We start from the raw sequence: 17,876 nt of genomic DNA on the forward strand, positions 1-17,876 counted from the left end.
CATAATGTAAGTAGAAAATGTTTTAAACCTAATAGCAAACATATCACAAATCAAAAACCTGTGAGTTGCAATGAAAAGTATATTTAGAGGAAAATTTAGTTTTTTTTTTTTTTGCAGAGATGAGCAATCTCTGGTTTCAACAAAGAGCATGCTTTGCAGCAGTCTCCAGCCATTTCCCTGTGAGTTTTCTGCTTCAGCACTGCTGTTCATCTGTGATCATCAGGCAGACAATAGTTTGCTGAAGTTTCCTGACCTAGGCAGTGACCAAGACTGCCTTAAGATTCCCCTGAGCTTGACAAAACTTTCTACAGTCTTCTTGACTATAGGCCCCTGACCTCTCTTTTCTTAAAGCATTTACTTTAGAAAACTTGTAATTGTAAATTCTCTCTCTGCCCCTTTGAGATGTAAATCTTCTACAACCCTGGAATATTTTTCTCAGGACCTGGGAGCCATTCCTTTGAACTGAAATCAATATGAAATATAGCACCCCTTCTTCTCGTTTCTGTGACAGGGTAGGAGCCTAACTCTGAAAAGGGATAATTAACAAACACAAATGGACTCATCACATTGACCAATCTCTCTCCTTCTGTCCTCTAGTACTTTGCCATTGTCTTATCCTAACATTTAAAAATCCTCATCCTTTTGTTTCAGTGGAGCTGAAAGTGGAGTTGAATATCTCTCGTCTATTGCAATAGTCTTCAATGAGGACTTCTTTGCCTGATTTACTTGTTTTGCTGGTAGTGGCTGCTCACATGCGTTTAAAACTTTTGAGAGAATGTGATATATTAGGGAGACAATAATAATTACTAGCAACAAAACGATGTCCATGGTTTGGAGAGTGCTCCTGAGCCAGAATCCCCATAAACTAAACCAGCTGGAATAAAATAAGTGAAGAAATTTTTCCATAGACAAAGGAACTTCTATACACCAATTGGCTTGTTTATATATTTTGTGTAACTGTGTCTCCACCTTCCCCAGAAGTCCTTATCCAGCAAGCTTGTTTCAGACAACCTGAGGCATTGTAAATCAGGGAGAAGTTCATAACAGGCAAAACTATAGGATCACCACAATCATAGCAAATCCAACAGTCAGTTGAAGGTCAGATTATGCTTCTTTGCAATGGTCTGCGATACAGAACAATGGCATTATCTTTCTAGGCTAAGGCAAGGGAAAAGGTGGACGAAAGAATTATAAAGACCTTTATGGTGTAAGAATTAGGAACAGAATGGACAGAGAGGGAAGGAGGAATGGAAAGAAGTGCTCTTGATCCAGTGTTATGGGATGAAATGGTCTACCTTGATGTTGGCTACTTCTCCTTCTAGTCCATTTGATTTTGAGGTCTCCAGTGTTTACACAGGACCAAATGTCAGGTGGAACCTTCTTCAGTTGTGAAATATGCACCCAAGATTTGACACCTTATAATTTGACAGTGGTGTCAGTGGTCAAGAGTACTTGGTAGGGTTCTTTCTATGAATCTTACTTTTGCAAAAGCATCAGAGTAAAGCATTTGCTGTCTGTAAATGAAAAAAGACTTAAAAATGCCCATGGTTAAAGATCTGATGAGAGTTCACTATAATGGCATTGACAAAGAAACTTGGTTATTTCTGTGAAATATTGCATTTACAATATAATAACTGGATTTATGTGTGATAACATTTTACCAGCATATATCAAATTTTCAGAAATTTTATACTATTTCTAGAATGCTTGTATTAATAACATGTACCCTTAAAAATATACATCATGTCTTATTTGACAATGCTTCCTGTGTAATTTAACATATCAAATAAGCCTAATCAGTTTAACATTTTATAAGGAAAGAGAACAAATCTTTTGAGATGTTCCAGGATCTCTGGAAAATCCTAAAATTAGTCTGAGGTCAAAAAGACTTCATTTAGAATTTGATTTTTGGAATGTTTGTTAAAAATATCCATTTAACCAAAGTGTCAAAGAATCTGAAGGCAAATACAGAAAGATATATACTTGTAAAAACCTTAGATCTTTTAATAGTGAGAAGACTGAGATTTCTTAAATAATCCAAGACCTGGTAAAGACAACATGAAGTACAATAAATTATCTTGGTAAGACACACAATCTTTGCTTTCCAGGCAGATTACTTTAAAAAGGTAAAGAAGAACTTTTGTTTATAATTTCTCATTAAGAGTAGGCCAAGGATCTAAGAAAATTTTGTCCCTTTAAGAGAGATAAAATTAAACTCTAATTTTGCACCAGCGTACTTTCGATATTGACTCATTTTTTAAAGACTTAAATAAATTCATTCCAATCTTAGCCTGCTTGATCACACATAATATTTCTTTCCCAAGATTGCTTTTCCACAAACTTTCTACAACATTTTCTATATCCATTCAGATTTTGACCTATGTTTTTTCCCCTTCTTTCTCATTCTGGAACAAGCAGTTGTTTTACTTTAGGACAAAATTGCCCTCTTTTTCTCTTGACAAAAACAAAAATCTCCATACTTCATACCTTATCTTATCAAAAACACATCCTATTTTCCTTGCATAAAGATGTTTCCTTTATTATTGTTAGTAGATTTAATTGTATATTAATTATAATTCTTAACCTTTAGAATCCTTAATTCCTAATGAAAACAAAGAAGTAAGCAATTGTGGACTATCTGTTACACTAGCATTCTGTGGAATGGCAAATTTATAAATACATTTCATAATTTCTAGAAGTATATTCTTTATCATAGTAAATTTTTCAATGTGACACAAAACATGTTTAATAATAGATCCAAATATCTTTTTTTTTCTGTAAAAGGAAGCCATAAGTGGATAAACCTACATTCAGTAATTAATGTTTCAATATTTTATCTTATTTGGAAATGATCAAGATAGTCAATAAATATCCATCATTAAACTTATCTCAGTATAACTTTAAGATTTCAAGTTACCAAAAAGATTTTGGAAACTATTTTAAAGTAGACATGCCATAAGGCATAATCACTGTTGAAAAGTTCACTTATAAACTTTTATCTTACATACATTTAATTTTACTTGCTCTTAATACATGATTAGATTATGCATGAAAATTTCACAATACTAAATAGCTAAATAGCTAACTATTATCTTTCTTGTTGACAAATTCTATAACAGAGATAACATGAGCTTATTTGATTTTTAGTAAACATGAGTAGAATAAAAGTTGTATGTCTGTATTATATTTAATATTAATAGTTCTAAAAGCATGGCTTTTTAAATTGTCAACATATTTAAACTAGCTTTATTAAAACTTATCCTAGATCTCATTAGCTTGAAAAACATTTGGGTTAGTTTCTATATTTTGGAGAGTATACTTGATTTATATAATTCTTGTTTGTCTTTAAGCCAATTAAATAGAGCTCTTTACAAAATTAATTTTGCAATACTATCCAGAGGTAAAAAATATTACACATCTATAACATACATACATAGACATACATAAGCATAAAAACAGATGCAAACAGAGATCTTATACATTAGTCCCCCTTACCTATGGTTTTGTTTTCCATGGTTTCACTTACCCACAGTCAAACACAGTCTGAAAATATTAAATGGAAAATTCCAGAAATGAACCATTTTGTTAGTTTTAAGTTGCACATCATATTGAATAGTGTGATGAAATCTTGTGCCATCCAACTCCATTCTTCTTGAGATGTGAATGATCCCTTTTTCAGATCCTCAACCATTGACATTGTCTGTTGCTGATACACAACTGGGCATCTACTGGGGGCCTCAGAACATACTCCCTGTGAAAAAGGACTAATGTAGCTTTCATTTAAATAATTTAGCCATGAGACAGGTACACTAATGAAAAACTCACTAGTCTATAAAAGAACAGTTGGATACAAATTGTGTTTCTGGTAGATGGAATCAGTTAAGATTACATGCTCAGTGGCTTAAGCTTTTCACTAATATTTGTGGTGAGAACTCTTAAGAATTTTCCATAGGCCTAGTTTTCAAATAGTCTTTTCTTTTTTTTTCTTTCCTGATAATAAGTACCTCAGCTCCTGGAGAAGACCAGGTAGAACATTTACATCTCAAAAGGCCCAGAGAAAGAATGTAAGTTCCACCAAGAGGGACTTTTGTTCCCTAAGTCTAGATCTTTGACAATATCTGCCAGCATTTTGAGATGAATAGGGGAGGTTTGGGGATTGGTAAAAAGGATAAGAGAGCTTTATCTGTTTTTATAAAGACTCAGTTTATAAGACAAAGATAGTTGTTTTTAATTTGTCAAATAATTGGGTTGGAACCTGAATGATTTCAAGGGGCTGATTCAGCCATCCAACTACATTATCTTCAATTTGCTTCTTTATGTCTGGGATATCTTCAACTAAGATAGAAATCAAAAGATTCCTATGTTCTAGATTTAGAGCTGTTTGTGTTTGGAAGGTTTTTCTTCCCCCTGGGTATATTTTCATTTAGCTTAGGGAAGAAAGCCTAAAAAACTTCTTATAAGTCTCTCAATATCAGCTTCCAGTTTGGCCAACTTCTAACCATAGAGCTACTTTTGAAAAAATAAATCCTTTCAACTATCTTGTTTCATCTAGGACAAAGAGTAAATATTCATGTCAGTATTAAACAACCCCATGGATACAAGAGACATCCCCACAGAAGGTGCAAAAGGTACTACCCTCCCAAGATCCAGAGCCACTGCCAAAGATAAGCTAAAGAAAGAAAGACCTAGACAATTCCCCTGAGAGTTGGCAGCAGTCAATAGAACCCTAGCCACAAATGGACTGCAGCCTAAATTTCGGTCTGGCCATATATAGCTGCAAATGGGATGCAACTCACATTTTTCTCTGGTCGTATTTTTGGGCCCCCATCCTGATGGTTAAGCTACCTACAAACACAGGAACCAACAACCTGTGTGCTCCAGGCAGCAGAAAGCCAAGCAAAGTTCTCAGGACACAAAACAAGATAAAATAAGAAGGCAATAGCTATCCCTGGGAGAGGGTAACCATTGCGTATCCCCCAAATAAATTTATAAGAGTATGGATTTGGAAAGGAAGGGCAATGTGAAATTTTACCTTTCTTTCTCAACCAGGCACTACATAGATATGGGAGAGCTGACTCTGGTAAGAATTTTCACCTTTTGCTAGCTTCTGCCCATTTTCCCAACTTCCCATCTATAGACTCCCAAATGAGTGAGGTTTAACATATCTACCAGACTTTGGCGAGGTTTTCCATTAATTTCAATTTTAGCTTCCCCTTGGCTGTTTAAGGGAATAACTGGTAGCAGCTTACCAGAAAATCCCTTGGAGTCCTGTCACCCCTGGGAGATCCTCTTTTGAGGGTATATATGGGGGCATTTGAGTTGGTGTTGAAGAATTTGCACTAAGCCTTCAAGGACAATCTTTTTCCACTGTCCCAGTTGATTATAAATGAGACATTGATTTCTGGGCCAGTGTTTTGATGATGGATCTTTGAGAGAGTGAAAAGGGGAGGCACAGGTGTTCCTTGGAGCTGTTGCAATTCTAAGACCACTAAGTTGGTAGACTTGCTTTTTGTTTTGTGGTCTCATCAGAGTAGAAATGCAATTCAGATAGAGGATTAGTAGACAGAGTACTCAAGTAAAGGAGGATAGAGGGGAGTAACAGGAGTCATGTCAGCCTTTTGTTTGAGGTACATCTCGTGTCTTTAATTTTTCATTAGCCTTTTGCAATGAATGTTTCAATGAAGCTATTTTGGAATCTTGAAGCCTTTGGAGGCTTCCACACACCAATTAAAATTGGTATTGCATTTTATGTGTTGATTTGGGAACCTTGATTTCAAGTGTACTTCTTAAATGAATGATCTTGTCTACTTGGAACATCCCCATAATGGCCATTGTAATTCTAGGATGTCTTAGTAAGATTTTGCCCTTTTTGTGTTTCTGGGACCACAGTTCCTAGACATAAAATAAGCAGGTGTGCCAGAAGGTGATGGGTTCATTCTTTGAAACTTGAGGATTCCATTTCTTTGGCTAAGCCTTGGGCCTCTCAGAGCCAAATTAACAGTACCTAAGAGGGATGTACAGCTGGGTTGGGGATTTTGTGGTATTTTACAGTGTATTTTATTGCACAGAAATTTTCTTGAGATTGGCCTGTGATTTAGTATAAATCTAACCCATTTTGTGACCAACTTATCCCAGCATGAGAGTCTTAGAGTTTGCTGGTGAGCAGTGTAACAGCTTTTAAGTGCTCGACCCTGTGCCTATCAATTCTGTGGCTTTGGCTTCCAAGAGTCCCACTGGTGATAGATGTATTATTCCTTTCACGAAACGATTTCTTTATAGTGACAAACACCCTAGTAGCTTTCAGTAGTCTGACTTGTGCCTACTTAGATTTTGATGTGCCATTCGTCAAAACAGACATCCAAATTTCTTGTCTTAATTTATTTTCCCGAGTCCCCCAGCAGTTTATGCTGTGAACTTGCCTTGAGGTGTTGTGAATCTCCTAATGGGTGCCACCCATTGCAGACATTGGAATTCCTTCTTCTTGAGTCCCCTAATGGTTGCCACCCATTGCTGGCTCCTAATATAAATACCCTAGAACCTTTTTCAGGTCCAGGGTTCCAGAACCTTCCTGGGAACAATGTGTGTGGAGATATATATATGTATATATACACACACATATATATGTACATATATATATATATATATACACACACATATATATATATACACACAAATATTTTTAATAAAATTTCTTTGGATCAGAGAGCTGCACTTCAGGCAGCAGAGCTCAAATCTCAGTGACTTCCCCATGGCCCTTGGTAATGATGAGAAGAGTGAACTCATAAGGATCAGCAGGCACTGGGCCTATGCATCTTGTTGTCCTGTAGGTTGTTAACAGTCAGCTTTGTATCTCATTTCTTGTCACCAAAAACTGTTAAAAATGATTAAAGAATTTCGGTGATACAAGCAAACGTTTATTTAACACTTTATGAAATGGATGGTCTCCATGTGGAGAACTACAAAATGGGGTGGCAGGCAGAAAGCTTTTATAGGATTGAGAATAAAGAACAAGGAAGTAAGTGTAGAGTCCAGAGCTGGCTTGGAGTTTGGGAATTGGCTGACTGGATATATTGTGTTTCTGGTCAAGTGCAGCCCTTACAGGGACATGAAAGTTATATACTTTTTGGCTTGCTGACATGGCACCCTGGCCAGGAGTGGCTCCATCTTGGGCTTAGAAATTCATTTCAGCACTTGTCCAGTGTAATTTTTCTTTGACAGCAGCAGTAGCAGCAACTTTCTGATATTCTGAACCACAGTTGCAGTGATGGCCTTTCTTAAATTTTACCCTCCAATGTATCGGACAATTTTATAAACATCTAATTGTCTATGTTGAATCTATTCATTTTTGAAACATTTAGAGTACTATTTCCTGTATGAATCCCAAGTGGATAAAAAAACCAAAAGGTACAAGATCTTCCTGGAAAATACTGTAAAATTTTACAGAAAGATATTAACTAATAGCTGAATGGAAATAAATACTCAATATTTTATCAGTAATCCACTCGATTGGTAAAAAGCAAAAGTCTGAAATATTAAGTAAAACAACAGAAAATCTATACTCTGGGTGAGAATACAAATTGGCACTATTTAGAAAATAAGTTAACATAACCTATTAAAATTGCGCATCCTCATTTTTTGTATGCTTCAGCAATTCCACTGTTGGATATTTATAATACTGAAAAACTGTACACATGTGCCCCAGGAGACAAGCAATAATTGTTTAAAATGACTTGTTCATAATAGCCAAATATGGAAATAGTACAAAATACCATCAACAACAAAGAATGTGGATAAATTGTGCCAGATTCATGTCATTTGTTCACAACTGGTGATTATATTTTTTTGCTATGACTACAATTGTTCAATCAAAACTCAATTAAGTGGGCTGAAATAGTCGAAGAAAAGTTCTTACTTAAAATTAAGTAAGATGCAAGCTGTAATTTGAAGGATGTGATGGGTGGGATTAAAGTAGACAGATAAAATAAAAGTAGGAAGGACACAATTCCTTTCAAGGAAGTTAGAGTAGAATACCATCCTTGTGCAGTTATTATTGCATCAAGATCTTTATGAAACAATAACAATTACGTTTAATTAGGAAATAAATTTTATTAAACTTATGAGTTTATTTTATACAAGTTGTGTATTTGTTTAACCCCCAGTCAAACAGATTATGAGTTTTGAGGGCAGAAGCAGGCATATATGTGTACCTTGTACTGTATAAAATTGTGACTTACCATCATGAACAAAGAAACACTTGTTGAATTTAAATAAAAAGGAGGAAGTCTAGATTTTCCAAAGAAGAGTCAACTTACAATTTTTAAATGAAAACTAATTTAGTCTTAAAATAATGTTTTAAAACTTCTCTTTTATCCATACTAGTGAAAATGTTTGGAGACTAGCATGAGCATTGCTTCCTATAGTAGAAAGTTCTTGAGCTGGTGAAACATTGAGAGACTGAATGAGATTTTTCCTACCCTCATTTTCACATGTCCAAGTAAAATCAGTGTACTTAAAATTTTTAAAAATCAGTTGGTAAAACCAGTTATTTCTCAGTATTCCAAGTTATAAGGAGCTTCAGTATTTTAGCTTCTTTTCTTAGTCTAAGAAAACATGGATAAAGATGTTTATATTAGGAATGAAGAATACAACTTAAAAAAATTCCTAGTAAGAATGGATGAGAATTGTCTTACTTAAACTAGAAATTTGCTAATAAATGTACTTTCTTAACTCTTTATGTTAACATGTAAAGAACTATTTCACAATCTTGTCCTTGTCATACTGGGTGTTTAAAGAATAACTTCTTCTTGAGAAATGTTTACTTTATCCACTTTCTTTCAATAAAATACTGAGTATTTCATCATTAGGAAGAATGCAGTAAACATAAAATAAAACAAGACACATAACCAGTAGTCAATTTTAAGACTATTATTGTAAAAAAAAAAAGATCAAAACTAAAAATTTCATCTTCTTTATCCTGATTTAACATATACTCAAATTTATTGAGTCCAGGATGAATAAATCATAGGTTCTTTCTTTCATAGAGCATTAATCTACACAATTGAATGTCAGCTTTTATTTCATATTTTTTTGCTTTGAATTTGTTATTAAATGCAAATCTTCATAAGCAAACACCAATAAATCCTTTATTCAATAAGCAGGTGTTTATTAACACCCTTAAGTGCGTGCCATTTTACGAAGTCTTTTGCAAGATGCACAAAGATGTAAAACTAAATAAGAATAGTAGTTACGTCCATTTACTTTTGAGCTCAGACTTGTAAAAAGCAATTATGGATTGTTAAAAGGGGATTATAGGGGATAAAAAGAAGCAGCAAAAAGGTAAAGAGAAAGACATTTAAAAGTTTTAGAAGAAGAATCAGTTTTATTTTAGCACAATATATTGATATTTAAAATAGTGAAGGATATGTTAGTAATGAGTTTTCTGATGAAACAAGCCTGAGTGAAAACTTATTGACAATTAAAATCAAATTAAAGCATTAACGAGTATACATTATATGTCAGACACTTTGGATTAGAGAAGGAGAAAAAGTGTCTCACCTCACAGAACTGCATTCTAATGACAGAGACATTCATAAATAAATAACTATAATATAAAATAGTATCAATCATAAATGGAGTTATTTATAAATTTAGAATACAATTGAATCCTGGATTTTCAAAAATAATATAAGAAGATAATATTTAAACTGGGCTTTAGGTATGAATAGAGGAATGAAGGGAAGTTGAAATATGATGTAAATTTGGGGAAACAAGGCGGTGAATTTTTTAAATGTATAGTAAACAAAACTGAAAAGTATTTGCTACATCTGGAACTGTAATTGTTGACACAGGTGAAACGAAACTTACATCTATTTTATATATTGGTATAGTCTGTCTGATTTAATTCTGAAACTTTTGTCATCTTTGGTGTATTTGTAGATAACATTTTTGTTCAAGTCATATTAACTCCCTTCCTTTGCTTTACTGAAAGCACAACATATACAGAATCCATTGGCTTCCTGGTCAATACTTAATGCCTCTATTCTTGCATAAAAAGTATAACTATCCTGGTTTGAGGGGAAGGATAAAGTTTTCAGCGGAATTTCAAATGAGGAAAATCTTAGTTTGGATGAGTAGAAGAATGAGACCTTTTCATTTAGCAGGTATAACTTTGCAGTTTACGACAAAATAAATGATCAAAGAGCATGTATGGAATCCCTTATGCAAACAAAACCCAACTAATCACAGAAATAGAAAAAGAAAAATGTGAGGACTAGTTGAGAGATGTACATCCTTGTAGCGATAAGAACATGCACATACCCATGACCTCTATTTCTACAGCCAATCTCCAGTGAGATTATAAGGCAAATTTATCTTTGGAATTCTTATGTTTCACTTCTCCTGTTCTTTGAAGTAGTAGCTTCTCCCTTTCCAAATATTTCCCATTCTCATTATGGACCTTCCATTGAATATTTTTATGTTAACTCTTCATTCTCTGGACTTGTCTCTCTCACTTACTCCTCAGATCATTAAACAGCTATCCTTTCAATTAGAGCTGCGTCTGGCCCTGCTTGTCTCTGTAGCCCGTATCTAAGTCTTCAGCCTGTCACACCATCGGCTAGGATATATTTGGTTTTAAAGGAGAAACTCTTGGGGCTGGCCCCGTGGCTGAGTGGTTAAGTTCGTGTGCTCCGCTGCAGGCAGCCAGCCCAGTGGTTTCGTTGGTTCGAATCCTGGGTGAGCACATGGCACTGCTCATCAAACCACGCTGAGGCAGCGTCCCACATGCCACAACTAGAAGGACCCACAACGAAGAATATACAACTATGTACTGGGGGTCTTTGGTGAGAAAAAGGAAAAATACAAAATCTTTTAAAAAAATAAAAATAAATAAATAAAATCATAAAATGTCCTTTAAGTCGTCTATATTAAAAAAAATAAAATAAAAATAAAGGAGAAATTCTTTGAAGTGAGGCATGATAAATATTTTTGACATTCATGTGGAAAAATGAGTTGCTTTTCTGTATCAGTAACTTTCATCAAATTAAATTAGTGCTATATTGCATTAGTTATCTTTCCCACTATTATAAAATGTGAGTTCTTAATAAGATAATTTAGTACTGTATTAGAGAAATTTAATATTCATGCATATGAAGAAATATTACTAATATGATAGAAAACTGCTAGGAGGAGCAAACAATTTCATTAAAACTTAAATAAGATTCAGTTTGCATTTTTCCCCTTCTTGAATACCTGTCTATACTAATCAGCTGCTAGGAAAGGCAGATTGGTCCCTAGGGATGAGGTAGCATATAATCCATTTTCCCACCACAATCTGATGTCAACTTTCAGGCTCAAAATCTTTCTACTGGATTGTAGTTGGAATTTTTTAGTGCAGAAATATTTAGGATGTTTTAATTTAAAGTGATCATGACTTGCTCTACTTTGTCCTAGCCTTTCTAATTTATGTCTATCATAACTGCAGAAAGAAGACATTTGTGAGCAGTACAATAGCTCGCTGAATCTTCATGAGCTCTGAGTCAATAAAATGATGACACTATTTCACATTCTTTTAATGCGACATCTGCTCCATCAGTTGAAAGAATTACAACCCTCGCTTTGAAAGAGTGTTAATGACACAGACCAAATCTTAATAGACAAGTAACTAAGATGAACACTCTGTTCCCTTCCATGCAAAAAGAGAACACTATTTTAATTGGAACTGAATTAGAGTGTATATTGAATTTTGTAGATGCTCAAATATTTTATTTAATTTAGATTTAATAAGATCATACATAATTCTAACAGTAAAAAAATAAGGTAAATTATTGGAAAATTAAAATGAATAAGTATATTAATTTGTTCCAGGTTTTGCTGTAGAATACCAAAGATTAAATTATCTTTCTCTCCACACTATTTTGAATGTGATTTAGCTTGTGTGATTCAGTTACTGCAGCCAAAATGCAGGAAAATATATCAAAAATAAGTTCTAGTTACTATCTATCACATAGACAGATATTAAGACAAAAGCACAGTTGGGAATACACTCAAAGGGCAATTGGCCGTTCCTCTTTTGGAGTGTAGAAACTTTCAGTAGAGAATAAATTAGGAAGAAGTAGCCGTGCTAATTCTGGAAACAGTGCCCAATAGACATTGAGGTAAGTTGCTTTTTAATCTGTGCGTATAGTTTATAAAATCATCAATGCATAGGGTTTTTCCAAAATTTAGAGCTATTCAGATTTATTTCTCAACTACAATTTTGCAGAAACATATAGTCATGCTGCTAAGGTTACCAATCAGAAGAGAAGACAGGAAAAGCTAGACTATGTTGCATTCACAATGGTTCTGACCATTTTTAGGTCCTTGTGAACACATTCAAGATGGACCTTACATCTCTTGAAGGCTCACCCTCTCAAAATCATTTACCTAAGAAAAAAAAACAAGACAAGCACATTAGCACACCAGAAGGCTTAGACGTACCAATGCAAAAGAAACATATTCCGTATTACGTACTGGTGACAAATTTTTACCAATTACGCATGTATAACATACGCATGCTTCTTTGTTTGTAGATGGCCAAAAACTCAAATGAAAAAAACAAGTCTGATAATGGAAGAGCAAAAAGAAAAAAAAAAACCACAAGCATTTCTATTATCATATTATTGCTACTTCAACTCTTGGACTTTTCTTCAGTGTATGGTATTTAAGCTATTCACGCATTCTAACCAAGGGTAAAGTTATCCTGATTATATTGTGAAACAGAATATTATTATATAGCTACGTTTAAAAAAATTTCTCATGTAGTATTTGAACTTTTTGGTTTCACAAATTATTATTTCAAAAGATTCTATTGGATTTAAACAAATCAGATATTATGTATACTCTAGGCATTCTCACTTACTGTGTTTTTCTCACACACAATGAATTAACTCATCATTGATGAATGCTATCCAAACCACTCGCTGTCTTCCTCTCAATGCCCTTATACTGCTAAAGAAACTGACAAGGCTGTGTGAGTTAAAGAATGCACAAAAGTATTTATTTTAAGCCCTAGAAGAATTTAATAAGCAAACTACAGAATTAATTTTATCTATTGTAATGAACTAAACAAAATAAAATTGGATTCAATTTTAGGAGCATAATATCAAATACAAAAAGGAGAAGTTTGTAGAAATAGACAATACGATTAAGAGGAATAATTCTAATATCTATTCAAAATAGAAACATGATGAAACATTAAATTGTCATCAAGTTAAATTACAAATCAGTGGGCTTACAATTATGGAAAAGAGGTTGCTAGACTTCAGATCTTTTGTAATTTCATTGTTGGGATAAATTTTGAAGTAAATTTTACAGTTTGAAAAATAATAAGTTCAGGAGAAGAATCTAATCTATCTCCCTATTTCTTAAAGAATAAATGTAATAGGTACGGTTTTATTGATTTAGGTAATCATTTTGTAATTCTTTTTTAATCCAACCTTTAAAACATGCATGTAGTTTATGCATGTATTGTTATTTTGATTATTTATTTATGGTAAGCTGCTCCAATTATAGCAAAGTGTAGCATCTGTGGTTTCATTTATGGTGCCGAAGGAAAGTGATTACGGTATTATGAGGCAGCCATACTCTGGGGTATAACAAAACATGAAATACAACTAGGTTGAGCAAGTTCTTATTTTCCAGTGATGCGGTTTTCTCTGAGGAGCCACATCTTGTAGTTACCAGATGTTCCCCAATAACAGTAACTCTGGAGTTGCTTAGTTGTTGTAACAAGACGATTTTACTATATGGGAAAAGATTGGCATTTTCTCTGCTGGAAGAAAATGAAATTGGCAATTTGAAAGGCAGTTTCAACTGAGCTCTGTGGTTTACATTGATTAATCCATCTCATTAGAGTATTAGCCAGCCAATCAGAGCCCATTCCTATCCATTTTCTAATCTATCCCATATGTCTAGGTCATAAAAAAGCATTTTCTTGAATTCTGGCTACTATGGAATCTGTGTTAGAAAAGAAGCTGACATTTTCTCTTACACACCAAAAGTTTGGAAAATAAGTTTTATTATTTTAGGAAATGTTTTTGTTCTGATTTGAGGTGCTTAGGAAGACAAGAATAAAGATAATTGTGGAAAATTATTTGATTTTTTTATCTTGCTTCCACTATTATCTCTTTTTATTCCTTGGTGCCAGTATGAAATGACATAAGTTGTTTATCTGTGTCTATGGCCTGTCTTACATAAACTCATTACATAAATTTGAATGCATGTAACATCCAAAACTATGGGTAAAAGAAATTACAAATTAATTGATCTGGAGAAAAAAATATTGTGTGATTCATACAGTGGACAAATTTCATATACACAGAAAGGAAGAGTTCCCACTTTTCATTCCTGTAATTACACTTTCTTGTAATTATAGTATATTTTGTCAACACTGGATTTCTTATTACTTTGGGACAAAATAAACTAGAAAAGTCCAGGAAAGACTTTTCTTGGAGATGTTCACAGAAGGTTCTCCTACTGGTGGACATATGTGATGTCCCAGGCATTTTGTAAAGAACATTGGCAATATCTGTTTAAACCACAAAGACATATGGAAAGACTTTTCTTCAAGATGTCCATAGAAGGTTCTCGTACTGGTGGACATATGTTATATCCCAGCCATTTTGTGAAGAACACTGGAAATAATCTATTTAAACCACAAAGACATATACACAATTACCCATCAAAAGCCTCTGTGATAGAGCTCATAAAAATAAGTAAAATCATGAATACATATGTTTCATTATAGATATGTTTGATACGTGATTTTTTCTTATTCACAAAAATGAAAAAGAAAGTAAATGACAACCAATAGTGAAATGATTGACACTTTTTCATCCCATGAAATATTATGCATTCATTAAGATGAATGAGTTAGAATTATGCCATTTAAGCTAGAGAGATTTTTCCAAGAGGTTTTTTTTTTTTTTTTTAAAGATTTTATTTTTTCCTTTTTCTCCCCAAAGCCCCCCAGTACATAGTTGTATATTTCTCGTTGTGGGTTCTTCTAGTTGTGGTATGTGGGACGCTGCCTCAGCGTGGTCTGATGAGCAGTGCCATGTCCGCGCCCAGGATTCGAACCAACGAAACACTGGGACGCCTGCAGCGGAGCACGCGAACTTAACCACTCGGCCACGGGGCCAGCCCCTCCAAGAGATTTTTAAACAAGATTCAGATAAGTGATGATAATATGATAATCATTTTTTAAAAGCAGTGTCATATATGTGTGTTGTTTGTGTGTGTGTTTAGCTATTGTAAAAGCATAGAGAAAAATGTGACAGGACATACGAGGTCATAGATGAAGGGTGGATAGTGGCCAAAGTGCAGACAACTGTGGGAGAAAAGAAGGGAGAAACAAAAACTAACACATTTCAAAAGACTGTACAGAAATGTTTTAAAACCGCTTGGTATGAACACCTGAATGCATTTCTTATATCTTAACAATAAATGTCAGGGAACATGTATATAGGAATAAACAAATTAAGTGAAATATTGCATTAAATAATAATCTTAATATTGAGTTCTTCATTGACTCTATCTAAAATTGTCTTTTTGCATTAGTGCCATTCACAGCATCTGGATCTTTTCCTTTACAGCAGTCTTCATAATTTTTATTTATAAGTTTCATTGTTGTTTGCCTTTTTCCCTCACTACACTCTCAGATCAAAAATGGCAGTGACAATTTTGTTTAGTTCAGCACTGGGTGCAACTTAATAAATGGTGCAACTTAATAAATACTTAATGTTTATTTTATGAATGAATGAAAGAAAATATAGCCATTATACATACTATGAATGTCAGACTGTTAATAATATTAATGTATGTCATGAGAAGACTCAGAAATTAGATATAAGAAAAAGAGAAGCTAATGAAAGGCCTTATCAGGGAACCCAGAAGAATGTAGTGTAATAGAAGCTTAGAAGGCAGACAGCCTCAAGATGGGGGTAGCCACTTGTGACAAGCACTGTTGAAAGGGAAGTTTGGATGAGGAAAGAAAAAGACCCATAAATTTGGCATCATGGACACAGCTGGTGGCATGGATATAAGCCAAAATAATATTCAACATAATTAACAATTAGATTAGCAATATCAGCAATCAATCAGAATAAACACATTTCAAGTCTCAGGACAGGGTCTTAGAGATCCTCTGTTATGCCAAGTATTAACCCTTTAAGTGCTAGATTTGGAAGAGGCATGGTATTTTGAGAGGGGCTGGGACAGCCCACACAGTGAGAGGGGCCTCAGGAGCTCATGGCAGGAAATATTTACCAGTATGTAAGTCACTGAATGCTTTAGTAAACTGTGGGGACATAGGTGTGCACAGCAGCTGAATAACAGTCCGGAGTTAAGTGAGCACAGCAGAATGAGGAGGCAGACAGAGGGAAGTCAGTTATAAAATGAAGGTGAAGCTTCCTTTTCTGACAATGTGGCAGACTAAATGGCTTAAAGATTAATAATAAAATGAACAGTACATAACCATCTCCCAGATTAAGAAGTAGGACATTACCAATAGTCTTGAAACTATCTACTTAGCCGCAAATATCTCATATTCCTTTTTCTTCTAGTACCCTTTCCTGAATTTTGTGTTTCTTTTTATTTCCTTAAAGTTTGGCTTAATTTGTATGGATCGTTAAATGATATATTTTTTTCCTGGGGGTTGAAGGAGTAGAGATTTTTAAACTTAATACAAATAGAATCACAGTGTATAATTATTTTTTAAGTGTATCAATCAAAGCAACTCTCATTCTTCATTTCTCAGGAAAGTTCTGGGTTTATTACAATGTAATAGAGTAGACAATTCATTTTCAATGTGCAATACCATCCATAAGGGGGTGAAAATTAGTTCTTAGGGCAGAAAAAAATTAATTTTCTTGTGATTAAAACATTGCATCTGTAATACTAAAATTCCATGAGAGGGGGATGGAGATTAGGGAAAATAGGTCTAAAAAAGGCTTCTTAGGTGGGCAACGATGAAAAAAAGCTTGAAAGACACTTAAGTAGATATATGAGAGTGGGTAAATCAAGAATGAAAAACAAACTCTTAAAAAAAAAAGGAGGCAAAAATAATAAGGAAAACAGAGAATGACAGTGGTGCAGCCAGCCTAGAGGCCGTCCAGTTTGGACTAGAGTGAGGCGAAGGGCCTCAAGGTACCCCTTGCTGAGAAAAATACCACCTGTTACTGAGAAAAATAAAAACAAATGACCCTGTTGGCGAGGGAGGGATGCCCGGCTCAGGGTTAGGAAAGGGCCCTGCACATGACACCCAGCCCTGGAAAGATGAGATTGACGGCAGTGTATTTATCACATGTTCTCACAGCCCAGGGTAGAAGATGTCACATATCCTGCAGGGGCCACAAGGGAATTGCATTCTGGAACAGAATGACCAAGCAGGAGGTGTGGGAACCTGCTTTATAGCAACAAGAATTGAGGTGATTCCCAGTTCCCGTGGGAAGATGTGGTTGACTTCGTTGAATAATTCAGCAGGCTGGCAGAGAATTGAAGCCTGCTATTCAGCAGTAAGCAGGCACCATGCCTGGTCCCCATTTTCAGGAAGTTTATTTGGCTAGGGATCCCTATCCATGAGAGTGCAGTTGAAGAGGAGAGCTTGTACTTAGGCCATTCCAGGTTTCAGATGTTGAGGTGGTAGATAATATCAAATCTTAATTTCTGAACTTCCACCACAATTTACAATATGGATGGAGAGATGAGGAAAGATTTACTTTCTTATTGTAAATATACATATATATTTCTTTTTAAAATCATATCAATTGCCATCCTTGATTGGAAATTTAGGAAAAAGTAAGGATAGATTTCTTGCTATCTAGCTTTTCTAACATTCG

This window comes from Equus przewalskii, chromosome 16 (genome assembly GCF_037783145.1).
Source record: "Equus przewalskii isolate Varuska chromosome 16, EquPr2, whole genome shotgun sequence".
Classification (NCBI taxonomy): Eukaryota; Metazoa; Chordata; class Mammalia; order Perissodactyla; family Equidae; genus Equus; species Equus przewalskii.